Below are 13,602 nucleotides of genomic sequence, written 5' to 3'. Positions count from 1 at the left end.
TCAGAGTCAAAACTTTAACAATTTACTTCAATTTACATAAGGGATAGTTTTGAAACATAGTGATAAAACATTTCATTCAAAATATAAAAAAAATATCTTAACTTTTTTTCCTAACATCCGTCATTCTAAAAAAAGTGTTTCTTTTAGCTGTAATAATTTATCATTTTATTTTGTTTTTTAATATTCGGGGAAAAATACACTCTGTGACAATAAATATAATTCCGCTATCATGTTTTGTATTTAAAATTTGTATTCTTTGTTTTAAAATTTAAGAGGGTTTGGAGTTAAACAAATGTAGTTCTAATTCCCTTAAAATTTTCCTTTTCATGTTACAACTCTGCAAATGTAGAGAAAAGTTCTACAGAAAAAAAACTCACTTAGAGGAACCTTAAACATTTTGTTTACTTACAGTTTTAATTTTTCATATTGCCTTTTTAGAATTTTATAAAATGGTTATTGAGGCTTAATGAATTTTCAATGTGCTGCTAAAAGAGCTGATTTGAATGATATTCACGTTGTCGTGAAGCTCATAACTAAACCATATCTAACAACTTCAATGATGATATTATATGGACTTACCTAAAAAAACCTATCTTTAAAAATAGGTTAGTCTCTGCCGCAGATTGATATACATATTTAAAAGGGCATATTAACCCTTAACAGTCGGGCCCCTTGCTGCACCTTAATCGGTCGAGGGGGGGAGGGCGTTCAACGCCTCCCCCCCTATTATCTCAGTTCCTATTAGAGCTAGAGGGCTAAAAAAATTTTGTGCAAGTCCCTTGTTTGATAATGATTTTCCGACCTTAAGTTAGTCAAAGTCAATTTTCGCTTTCTTCACCCTATTATTTAACAACTTTTGTTTTTAGGTCCTTTTTTACTTAAAAATTTCAAACGGCTGTAATTTTCTTATTTTTGAAGCTAGAAGAACAATTTTTTTGCAGAAAATGTTTATCTTTATGTAAATTTTATATTAGAAATATCAAATATAAATTTCAGCGGCCGCAGCTGAACTTGGCAGCTGCCAGCCGCCGCAGTCGACGGTCAGCAGGAAAACGGCGGCGGATCTTTATGAAATTTTAATACGTTATGTAGACATGCAAAAAAAGTTAAAATTGAAATCTCTAAGTCAAAAATTGCGGCCACAGGAGCCTTTTAAAGATTTCTGGAGACCTGGAGGATCAGGACCTGCAGAATCATACCTGGAACCTGAAATTGACTTGAACACCTGTATTTTATGTGAGGATGTTCTACTAGAGGATATTTTAGTATTTTGGCAAGATAAAATGCTTTGTTTAAGTCAAAAAAAATATTTTTGCTCTTATCTGGATGATCCTGCCAGGTTTTCTGGCATCCTGTGCCCGCCAGGATGGAGATATTTAAAAAATTTCAACTCTCAGTTATGTGTCATACCCATACTTAAAAAGTCAAGCAGTTTGGGCTCTTTATCTTTCACACACAGAAAATGAGATAGAAAAAAACGCCCCCCCCCCCCTCCCCGACTGTTAAGGGTTAAGCATCCAAAGAGAAATTTCTCCTTAAATTGAACAATGATCAGCCCCCCTTCAAAAAATATCCTTTTTATGTCTATGTTGGTAGTGGGTTTCAACCCTATCCCCCTCTTTTATATGTTAGTTTATGCCAACCGCGAGTTATAATTTTCAGAATACCTGTTCTTTTCCAAGTTTTGCAATGTTTTTGCGCACAAATTTAGTTTGTTCTGTAGAAAAAGACATCAAGTTAATTAGATAATTTTAAGTCTTGAAGCTTTAATGGATACCACATGGCCACGAGAGTGTTCATTCAGTTATGCAAATATATGATATGGTTAAATCATTAGATCTGCATATTATTACAATAGTATCCTATGCTTTATTCTCACTATATAACACCTTCTTTATATTTGCGATTATAAAATACTACATGGATGTAATAATATGTGGAAATGAGTGTACACTTTCCACCAGAGAGAATAATCCATGGATGTTATAAAAAAAAATATGCGGAAATGAGTGTACACTTGCCACATGAGAGAATAGTACAGGGATGTAATAATATGTGGAAATGAGTGTACATTTGCCACAAGAGAGAATAGTAGAGGGATGTAATAATATGTGGAAATGAGTGTACACTTGCCATAATAGAGAATAGTAGAGGGATGTAATAATGTGTGGAAATGAGTGTACACTTGCCACAAGAGAGAACAGCCGAAAGTTTGATGACAAGTGTAACAAGGATGATTTTATCATTTTTTTTACATATTCTTCTTTTTAAATTTTAACATATTTAAGAAAAATAATTCAGAGATTTTATAAAAAATTCAAGAACAATAGATAAAGAGATTAAACAAGGAAAATTTATCCATAATAAGCTCAGTATAAAACTCTGTGAAAGATCAGTCAACTGCAAATCAGTCAGTGATACATTCAGCAAAAAAATGTTCAAATTGATAAAGAGATATTCTGCTTGGTTGTTTTTATTGAGTGAATCTAATGTCGCGCAGATATTTGCGTTTGAAAACCGCACAATGCATTTTGCTGCTTAGAATCTATATATTGAAGTTTTACGCTAAAGTGACATATTGAAGGGCATACCCCAATTTTAGAGTAGATGCGATTCTAACCTTAATGAATAAAAAGAGGAGATAGTAAAGCTAGCATAGGTAGATAGACAGAAAGATCAAATAACTTTACCAAAGAAAAAGTAAGTTGTTTGTGTCTATGAAGTAATTTGTATTTGAAAACATGGGACAAATATTTGCAGCTACAGGATCAATGCAATATATTGCACATAGGGTTGTGCAAATTTTTATCATTTTTTTTCCTTCAAGAAAAGGTGTTAAATATATTGCCGTTGCTTTACTAACATTACTGTATTAAAAACAAAAATAACATTAAAACTAGTTGATAGTAAGACATCATTAAACCCGCTATCGTGGCTCAACACGTAGTGCATCCGCTCGTCATTGGGGAGGTGATAGGTTTACCGCGTTATAACTAAAGACGTTAAAAATGTTTCCTTCAGCGATTATGTCAGGTGTGCGACATAAAAGTAAGAGTAGGAGATATGCCATGGCACTTAAACAGGCGCAACTCATTACCATGTAAGTTAGGACTTTTCAGGAAAAGGTCGTGCAATCAAAGGGTTGGTCTTTTGGATGTTACTTAACCTAATATTCTTGGGTGTTAAAGTATCGCATCCCATTCCACGCGGATGATGCTATGGATTCTTGGATCACTTGAAAATCGAAGGAGAATCCGTCCTTACGAGGCATGGCATCATAAAAATTTATAAAATGTGTAAATAACTGGTACAATTATTTACCTGTAAAACTACCCTAGATATAGAAGAGCTTCACTTCACTATTATTAGAAAAAATTATAAATGTTAATATTGTTTAAAACCTTAATTTTTCTTCATGGATCATTAACAAAATACTCTCTATCATTTCTTTCTAAATATTTGGGTAAAATAAACACACTGGTAATAATTAATTTTTGCTTGCCTGTCCAGACGCCACATGCCTTATTTGTGCATTTATTTTGTGTTCATACAATACTGTACATTTCAGGTTTTAATTATAACGCAGTCTTCAATCCTTTTTCTACATTCAAAGTGATTTTTTTCGTTTATTGTCGCAAAATTAAGATGAAAATTTAAATGAGGAAGGATAATTCAAAATCCTTAATTCACCCATTCCAATATTTATTTTATATAGATGCAAATTACAAGCCTGATCCTTCTTGCTATTTGCCATGAAACTAAACGAAAACTAAAAATATATGCAAATATTATTTTTTAGTTGAATTTTAAAAATACGTACTATTTTTGAGCAAGAATCAAAGCAAGGACAAATGTCACAATTTATAGTTTCAGTAGCGCAGCCGCAATGTGATATGGGTTTGTTCGTCTAATACAATATCGTTTTCATATTCACCTACAAAACCGCCCAAATGCTATTTCGCACTTTCAATCTAGAGAAAGTTTACTGTAGATTATATAAAAGCTCTTATCCTCCTATTATATAAAGTAGTAAGCTTTTTTTGTCTGTAGCAAAGGATCTCGCTAACCGCTGAAACGTTATGGTTCTCCTTTAAAGTGAAGCTTCTTATAGGTCCTAGGATGGTTTTAGGCTGTTTAATTTTTATAAAAAAGTCGTTGTAAGGTTATTTTTTTGCTTTTTCATGTCCCTTCTAATATCTCTAGATACTAGGGACGCAGCCGCTAGTATTTTGAAATTAAAATGTTTCAGTCTGTTTTTCCCATGCTACATATGGACATGATTGTCCTTGATTTGCATCTTGGCCCGTAAGTACTTGCCCATTCATTCTTCGTAGTGTGCAATCACTCCCTTAAAAGTGTTTCGGATCATGGAAAGAAAACGAAGTAGCGGGTTCCGTCGTATTTTCACAGTAGCTTTTGATAGTCTTTTTATGGTTAGGTTAGGTAAATGTTAATGATTGCCCCGCAGGAATAGGGCCTCCACAGGGGCTAGAAATAAGAGAAAAGCTGCAGTGAAAATACGACGAAACTCGCTACTTCGATTTCTTTTCACGATCTAGTGTTTCATATTAGCAATAATTGGACATAAATAAAATGATGTGTTTTTACACGAGACAAACGGTGCTTTTATAAGAGCAATTTTGGGTTCTAATATTTTAATAATGTAATAATTCTTGTGGAAGTAATGACACACCATTTTATGTCCATGTCGACATGGAAGATTAATTACACCCTTGTTAAAATGCAAGGTGACTACATTTTTTATAAAAAAAAAATCATTTAAATGAGTAAGAATTTGCTAATTCTTCTATTTGAAGTAATCAGAAGGCTATTATATAAATACAAATCTAAATATTGTTTTAAAATAATGAAATCATAGTAAGCACATAACATATCTTTACAAAGAGAAAAAAGATTGAAAACCTATATATTTGCTTAAATAAATGAAGGTTGGAAATTAAATTTTGTTAGTTAAACTTATACTAGTGCATAAATTTCAAATTGACTATCTATTTAGTATTTAAAATTAGATTTAACTACACAATATATTGAAGCTAGTAAAAGTAGCTGAGTCAGATTATGACGTCAAAAAAAATTAACCAATGAGAGGCCAGTATACACTGTAAATGACCAATGGTAAAATTTATAGTGGCCTCTCATTGGTTAATTTTTTTGACGTCATAATCTGAGTCAGCCACTTTTACTAGCTTCAATATATTTTTTAAAAACTTATTTGTCCTCATCTGTCATAATTAATGGACCTGAAAAGGTTACAAGACTCATTATGTTCATTGTTGGAAAAAATATTAGATTACATTTTAGATGCAAGGTAAATTTAAAATATAATTAAAAAGACAGACGTTAAGCAAGAAAGACACGAGTTCTTTTTCTTAATTCACTTTAATTAATTATCTAAAGGACGCCATTTATAGAGTAGCTTTACTGCTAAAAACTAATGGAAAACATTTGGGCATAAACAAGAAAAAATGTAAAATGGTAATTAGTAAAGGAAAAAATGCTTTACATTTCTATGTGCAACGCATTTTTTAGCAAAATTATGAATTATGTCAAGGTTTATAAACTAAGGAATTTTTAAATAGATAAATGACATAAAATTTGTTGGAGAAATAATATTGATTTTCTAAATCTAAAGATTTAGGTGCTGAATATCAAGATTTAAAATCAAATCAAGTTGATAAATAAATCTTTCTATGTATCCCTATTTCCATGCACATGCTAAAATTTGCTTAAGCACATTTTTTCTTGAATTTACAGAATTTGATCAATTAGCAGATGATTAGATTGTTAATGGACACTCTTTAACGTAAATTTTTTTTTTAATTTACAGAATTTTATTAATTAGCAGATGATAAACAATTAAACCTTAACCTTCGGTATGGGGGGAGGGTGAAGGGAGATGAACTCCCCCCTTCCGTTTTCTCTCATTTTATTTGTGTAAAAGATGGCTTTAATAGCTGACTTTTTGAGTCTAAGGATTATACATAACTGAGACTTGACATTTAAAAAAAAAATTATTTCCATCCTGCTGGGCACAGGATACCAATAAACCTGGCAGTAAAAATATTGTTGTAATTTTAATCTAATCCTATATTTTTAAGATATTTTACTTCGGACGAAATAACAGTTGGATATATTATTAAGTGATTTTTAAAGTTGCCTTTTTTGTAGCTTTAATCTTTATAACAAATAATTATGCCTATATACTGCAGAAGTTAATCTATGTGTGCAGATTTGTGTCATCCTCATTCTATAGTTTTCTCAAATTTTGGAATATATTTTTATCCTGTTTTTGCATAACTGTTTTATTTGTTTATAATTTATCTAATGACACATATATGAAGAGTGACATGTTTTTTTTTACAAAATAAACTTATTAATTTTGCAAATTAGTTCATTAAGACAGCAAATATGATAATTAGCAGAGAGTTAGGGGACAATGGGCTGTTTTATTACACTAGTTTACCCAAAGTTTCAGAATAAGATTTTCTTATTTGTTAAATATTCAAACGTTTCAACCACTAATAATTTATTTTCCAAAGAAATAAGGAGATACTGGAGATCATGATACATTTTATATATAATAAGAATTAATGGAGGGATGCAGCGAGAAATCACGTAGACAGGGAAATGTGTTTTTGTGAAATGCAGTTTGGAAAACCTTTCTTTTTCTACCGACAAATATATACATATACCAAATTGTAGAGTGACTGCGCTACCAAAAACGAATTGGTTTAGAATGAAGTGTATTTGTACAGAGAAAATCATCGTAATTTTAAGGTTTCTCTCTCCATCATTCCATTGGAAATATTCTAAAATTTGATGATAATATATTTTATTGTTTATTGTTGTACTATCATTTTAATTTGTTTAAAGACTACGCCATTATAGGTCTCTAGGTGTACCTTCAAGGGTGCGGGGGATGTCGACTTACTTTAATTCTTAGGGGTAGGGATTTAGAGTAACTTTTTGGTGTAATTGAGTGGAACTATTATCCCCCAATAAAGTTCAAACCCTTTCCGAGACTTACACACAGACAGAAACACTGGTGTCTGACTTCGCCCTTACCCCCCTAGGGCTTTCATAAGAGTGGAATTAACCCTTTCAATCCAATTTACAATTTATATATTTGTATTCCTTAATACATTTATTTTCAAGGCCAAGATTCTAAAATATCCCCGTGATATCTAGGGAAGAGTTCTGCTAGACTTAGATTATGATTATGTAGAATTTCTTAATGCCTAATAGATGGAGATGGTATTGAAGTATTTATTGACACAAAAAAATCCTTTGAACATTAAAGTGGCTCTATCCTGATTCAATCATTTCCATTACACATCCATATCCCTGAATTCTTGTGCATAAAAATAATCAGTTCTTTCTTTTTATCAGCATATAAAAGAGAATATGAAGATAATAATCATTTTTTGTTTCTTGCATATTTTTGCATTTTCTCACGGGGAAAGATACAAGTAAAATTGCTAAAAAAAACATATTTGACTTATTCATTTGTTGTAAAATACTTATAGGCTTTAAAAAGACTATTTTGCTAAACAATTTAACAGGCTCATAGAAAACTATAGTGAAAGCTATATTCCTACTTCATTTAAATTTTGTTTGGCATATCCCAGAATCTTAGTGTAGAATAGTTTTCATTATTTTTGCATAGTGTTGAGTACGTGTTTATATTCATAATATCAAAGTTAACTAGAATATTAAAAATACAAAGAACTTGAATTTCAGTCTTTGCATCTGTCTGAAGTAAAAGTTACAATGTAACCATAAAAACCTGCTTTTGGTTAAGCTTTTTTTACTTGTCATTTAATAATTTTTAAGTGAATTTCAAATCATTCAAAAACATTTTTAAATACGATTTTTTTTCTAAAAAATTTAAGTATGTAAATTAATCTAATTTGTCTCTAAATCTTCAATGAAATAGATTAGTTTTATTTTGCACAAAGAAAGGTTTAAGGGCATTTTATTGTCTGTAGACAAATATGCTAATCCAACTTTGGGTAAAGTTACACTTATTATAATTTTAATTGAAATATAATATGTTAAGAAATAATCCAGAGGTTTGCGGCCGCAATTTAAATGTCCTCCCGCAATTGAAAATGGTAAAAAATTTTAATATTTCGCTGAAAAATGCTGAAATGGAACTAATATATCCTATTATATAAATCAGTAAGGTTATTTATTATGTATGTCCTTTTTTATTTTTATGGATTGATTTCGCTATTTTTGACCCTTTCTCCTTTTTGAATTTGGAGCCACAAATTGCTAGAGGTGCATCTCCTAGTTTAGGAATAAGAAGCAAAAATAAAGTAATAAGTCAAAAATACTACGAAGTTTTGAAATATTTTAGTTGTTTAAATGGGTAATTAAAAAAATAACAAAAACAAAATAATAAATGTTATGTTTAGGTCAAAATACTTTGTTTCAAGTTGTTGTATCCTATAATGCTCTTTCAACCTCAGCATAGCTTTGACATTTTAGAAATTCTTAAAACTGTTCTACTCTTTTTTATTCTTTTTCACCACTTTTCCTCTTTGTTGAGAATAATATTATTTTAGGAATAACGAATAGATAACAAAAATTAGTTCTGCAATATTGACTTGTTATAATAAGGAGGTAATTACATAATTAGGATTTATATATTATTTACGAGCGGCTTCGCCCCTAGAGGCCTCTAGGGGCACTCGAGGAGGGGGGAATTGAATCCCAAAAACCCATTTTTTAAATTAAGATTTTAAAAAAATTATTACAAATTTTTTTGAAGGGGGGGGGGAAGTATAGAGGGAGTGTCCCTAGCACCCAACCCCATTTTTTTTGTAAGTTTAAAAAATTGTTTAGAGGGAGGATTTTTTTTCAGGGGCGATTTCTCTTGGGCGGTTGTGGTACCCTCCCCCAAAATAGTTATAAACCTTTTCGGAAACTATGAGAAGCTACCTTGTCAAGGAGAACCCGATTGGTTCACCGGTTAGCGAGATCCTTTGCCACAAACAGACAGACATCGTTCTACTTTGTGTTATAGATGATCAATTGCTTTCATTTAAAACATGTAAGCTGATTTTATCTTTTTTCTAATTTAACCCACTAGTGCCGAACCGTTTTTATCGCCCGGTTCCAGAAAACCAAAAAAAACTGGTTCCTTGGTTCTTAATTGCATCATTCGACAGTATGAATCCCCCTCTATTACCCTAGTTTTCATTTCCCCCTGGAGCAGGCAGTTTTGCTTACTTCCGTTTGCTGGTATAGCTCAACAAAATTGGAAAATCAAGAAAAACGAGGTGATTTTAAAATACCCCTTCTAACTTTTTTGTTTCTGTAGTAAAGTTGCTGATTTTTTTCGTGAAATTTAAAGATTATTGCTAACTACATCCATTTGTGAATTTGTTTTATTCAAATTATTATTTTTTATATGATTTTTGTATCATTTTTTTACATTCTATATAGGCCCGGCTCAGCTTGGTTATAAAAGTCCATGGCACATAAAAACCAGGTAAATACATGTTTTAATGGGTATTTACCTGATTTTTACAACAAAAATGGGTTTTATTAACCGAAAAGGGGTGGTACCTATAGCCAAAACACTAAATGTGATATAAATTGTTTTGTATCTTACTTGTAGCTCTATAGATTACTTGAGGTTTTTTAGTTTTCAATTACGGATTGTATTGTAGTATTAGAAACTGTTTATCTCACTTTGGGCGTTCAAAAATTATATTTTTAATTTTTGGGGCCAAAAAACGGGGTATTTAGAAAAAAACAGGTTTTAATGCCGGCAGAAACTGCCAAAAAACGGGTCCCTATGCCCGTTGGGCTTTTATAATTATGCCGAACCGGGTTTTATCGCAACTTTCCTGTGCACGCCACGAGAGCAAAAAAAAATTGGAATTCCGTTTTTACCATAATAAAGCTTCCCTGAGATTTTCAGCTCGATCATTCCATAAAAGTGGCGCTCGGCACTAATGGGTTAATTTTAAGCATTTTTTGTCTGTCTATCCGTTAATCAGTAAGTTAGTCCGTCAGAAGGTCATCCCGTAAATTTATTGTGGAAATGTGAGTTTCTCGGCTGCTATTAAAGATATACAACTGAAATTTTCATCGAAGATTTTTGTGACATATGCTCCTCTAGTCAAACATCATATACATTGTTTTTCCGTCTGTGTGTCAGTGAAGCTTCAACTTAATTTTTTTAAAAAGTTTTTATGATTTTCTTTTTGCAAATTCTCGTTCTCTCAATTTTTTTCATACAGATCATCATCTGCTATATAGCTGACCAAGTACGTTTGTACATTTTATGATTTTTTTGTGATTCCTCTTTACTTTTAACTATGTTCAGTTTACTCATCCCTTTATCCTGATAAATATTAGATGTAAAGAATATAGCATTAGCAAACAAAAGATTAGTAATAATAGAAGCAATAATGTAGAATATAATACAAAAATTAATGTATTCATGTTCTACATAATATAACCAGATATAAAGGAATTTGCATTTCACAGAGAACCACTCTTGAAATTTTTCTTCTGCTTTGGAATATACAACTGTATTATTTTGACATTACTGCGACAGTACTAAATTTACACATTAGGCCGATGTAAATATTCATATTTTACTGGATTTGTTATTTTGGGACAGAAATGTTCGATGTACTATATGTTGGAAGAATTATTTGGTTAGGTCGGTATTTTTCTCTTTATTACTGATTATTTTCTGTACAGGTATAGTAGGAATATTTTTTATTGTATTTAATGAGATAATGTTGCTATTATCATATTCAAAATAAATACAATAATAACCTTTAAAATATTTAAACACTAGTCTCTTATTGGACATAAAATGCCATCCAATAAGAAAAAGGAATAAGAATATGGGTAAGAAAATTATTTTTTTTCAAAATTAATTCGAGGCATATTGGAATAATAAATATAGGGGAAAGAAAATTATTTTTTTTCAAATTTATTTCTCTTCATACTGGAATAAATATTATTTTTTTTTTGATTTTACTATCAACCAATAAGATATAGGCATGTTATCATAAAAATTTAGAAAACAATAATTTTTATTCCAACATTATCAAAATTAAAGTGTTATATTCTAAAATAAAGGAATTGATAAAGAAATAATAATTTTTTCCAAACTTTTACTACCTCATGCCTATTTCTTATTGGTCAACATCAGAATTTAAAAACAATAAAAAAATTTCCAACATTTTCATAATTATAAAGTCTCATGTATTGAAAAAGGAATTAATAAAAAAAATAATTTTTATTCCAAAATTTACTACATCATGCCTATTTCTTATTGGTTGACACCAGGATTTAAAAAATAATAATATTTTTTCCAACATTTTCATAATTATACAATTTCATATTTTAAAGAAAGGAATTAATAAAAAAAATTTTATTCTAAACTTTTACTACATCATGCCTATTTCTTCTTGGTTGACGTCAGGATTGTTAAAAAAATAATATTTTTTCCAACATTACACAATTAGGAAATTTCTTATTTTGAAAAAGGAATTTATACAAAAGAAATAATTTCTATTCCTAACTTTTTCTATATTATGCCTATTTCTTATTGGTTGATTCTAGGATTAAAAAAACATAGTATTCCAACATTAAAAAAAGATGCAGCTAAATTATTTTGAAGTATATTTTTTGTTACAGACAAAGCCCAAGCTTTTTCTGAGGGGGGAGACCCCCCTCAACCCCCCTTTCCCCTGAGGGGGGAAACCCCCCTCGACCCCCCCCCTGACGCTCACAGAATCTTTTAAGACATTACACTTAAAACTAACAAAAGTTTAAACATTCAGGAGAACTCGAGTTATAGAGTAGGTTTGCCAAACAAAAATTTTATAAATACACAAATAAATTAAATTAACATTTATTTTAGGGTAAACATTTAACAAAATAGATATAAAATAACCAGTTGATTTCTTCATGTGTAATTTTGCAAGCAGACACCAAAATCGTTGCCACATCTCAAAGTGACTTTTACATAATCAATAACAAGCAGAATGGAAGGAAGCTAATTCTCCTAAAATATAACAATTATTTTGATAGGTTGGTAATAAAATCTATTTGTCTTTCTATTAAAGCATTAATCTTTGAATTTTAAAATCACAAGTTTAATATTTATAGGACAATTATAACATGTCTAAGTATGTTAAAATTGATGTACATACCAACAGAAAGTCCGTCAGGCAGACACACGGACAGACAGACTTACGGACACAGATTTACAAACAGACAGATGTGGACAAACAGTTGAAGTGACATACAGACGAATGAACAAAGGGGCATTAATTATAGAGAAGCTAGATTTAACAAAACTTACCATGCAAACACTCGCAGCAAAAAATGGTAGATTCAAGTTTTCTGACAAGCCTAAAATATTTTATATAATTATATTTCTTATAAAAATATTGATAATAATAGCAGCGCCCCCAAGCTTCCATGTACAAAGAATGGACAGAAAAAAATGGCCTAAAACCATCCAAGGACCTATGTAAAGCTAAACTGAAAAAAAAATATTCGGACCAGTAATTTCTGAGATCATAAGTATCAGACAAAAAACATTAATACTTTATGTAATAGTTCAAGACACTAATAAAGCTTCCCTGAAAAGTACAATTTAATCGAACAAGCATTTTTTAAAGATAATTAGCTTCAGGCAAAAAATGTACTTTATATAATAAAATAACACTGAACAAAATACCTACGTTTTATCTGACATAACCTCCGCCTAAACCAATGTTCAAATGATTACTAAGTGTTTAAAAACATTGTCGTACATTAAATCAAAGAACTTTATAGGTCAGCTGAATCTTAGTTTCCGATTTTGTATGTGTGTCTCAACCATGACACTTTGGTTGAGTGTGACTTCCGAATTAGCGGGAAGTTCTCGAGATCTTGTTGACTTACAGACAAACCCCCAATACCAGGAACCATCAAGTTTCAACAGCAGGTTTGATTATAGATTTATTGAGGCAACTATTTCAAAGTCCTGAAATTACAAAATCAATTAATTCATAATTCCAGTTTTTTATAACCACGTAATCTTAATTGCTTTTTAAAATCATTTTTCTCTACGGTTAAGAATCTTTGGAAACTTTGGCTTTAAAGGAAAATTATTTGGTTTAATAAATCATTGTTAAATGCAAAAATAAAAGCACATAAAAAATTACTAAAACATAATATTAATCATAATTAAGTTTCATGCTTAGCTGGCTAAAGCCTTTTAAACTAAATATAATCGTCCTATACACCATTCCACTTAATAAAATTAACAAATTCTACCTGAAGTTCTTATGGTTTCAAATCCCTGGTATACTAGGGTTGTTCACGCACTATGAGACCAATGATAGGCCCAATTTTGTTCTCCGAAATCTTCACACACTCATATCTCATTCAAAAGTAAGAAACATGGGCGCATCCAAATATAAACAATCCATACCGCGTCACTTTATGAAAGGAAAGTCAAACAAGACGACATTTGCGCTTAATTTGGGATAATGATAAGGAATTAATTTCGATCTTGATAAACACAAAGCTTCCTCGAAAAGAGGTTAAGAC

General features: G+C 30.7%; 1 long non-coding RNA gene across 1 annotated transcript; it reads right to left on the bottom strand.

Annotated features, from left to right (window-relative positions):
- Positions 1–11,895: 11,895 nt before the first annotated feature.
- Positions 11,896–12,811, bottom strand: LOC145317066 (uncharacterized). Its single transcript, XR_013878882.1, has 3 exons — positions 12,750–12,811; positions 12,365–12,414; positions 11,896–12,064 (listed from the first exon to the last, which is right to left on the bottom strand). It is a non-coding gene; the product is annotated as an uncharacterized LOC145317066 (long non-coding RNA).
- Between the last annotated feature and the right edge of the window lie 791 nt (positions 12,812–13,602).

The sequence above is a fragment of the Acartia tonsa genome, chromosome 1, assembly GCF_053477335.1.
Source record: "Acartia tonsa isolate MP-2025a chromosome 1, ASM5347733v1, whole genome shotgun sequence".
Classification (NCBI taxonomy): domain Eukaryota; kingdom Metazoa; phylum Arthropoda; class Copepoda; order Calanoida; family Acartiidae; genus Acartia; species Acartia tonsa.
Note: the sequence above shows the minus strand (reverse complement) of the source record. Positions and strands in the feature narration are given on the sequence as shown.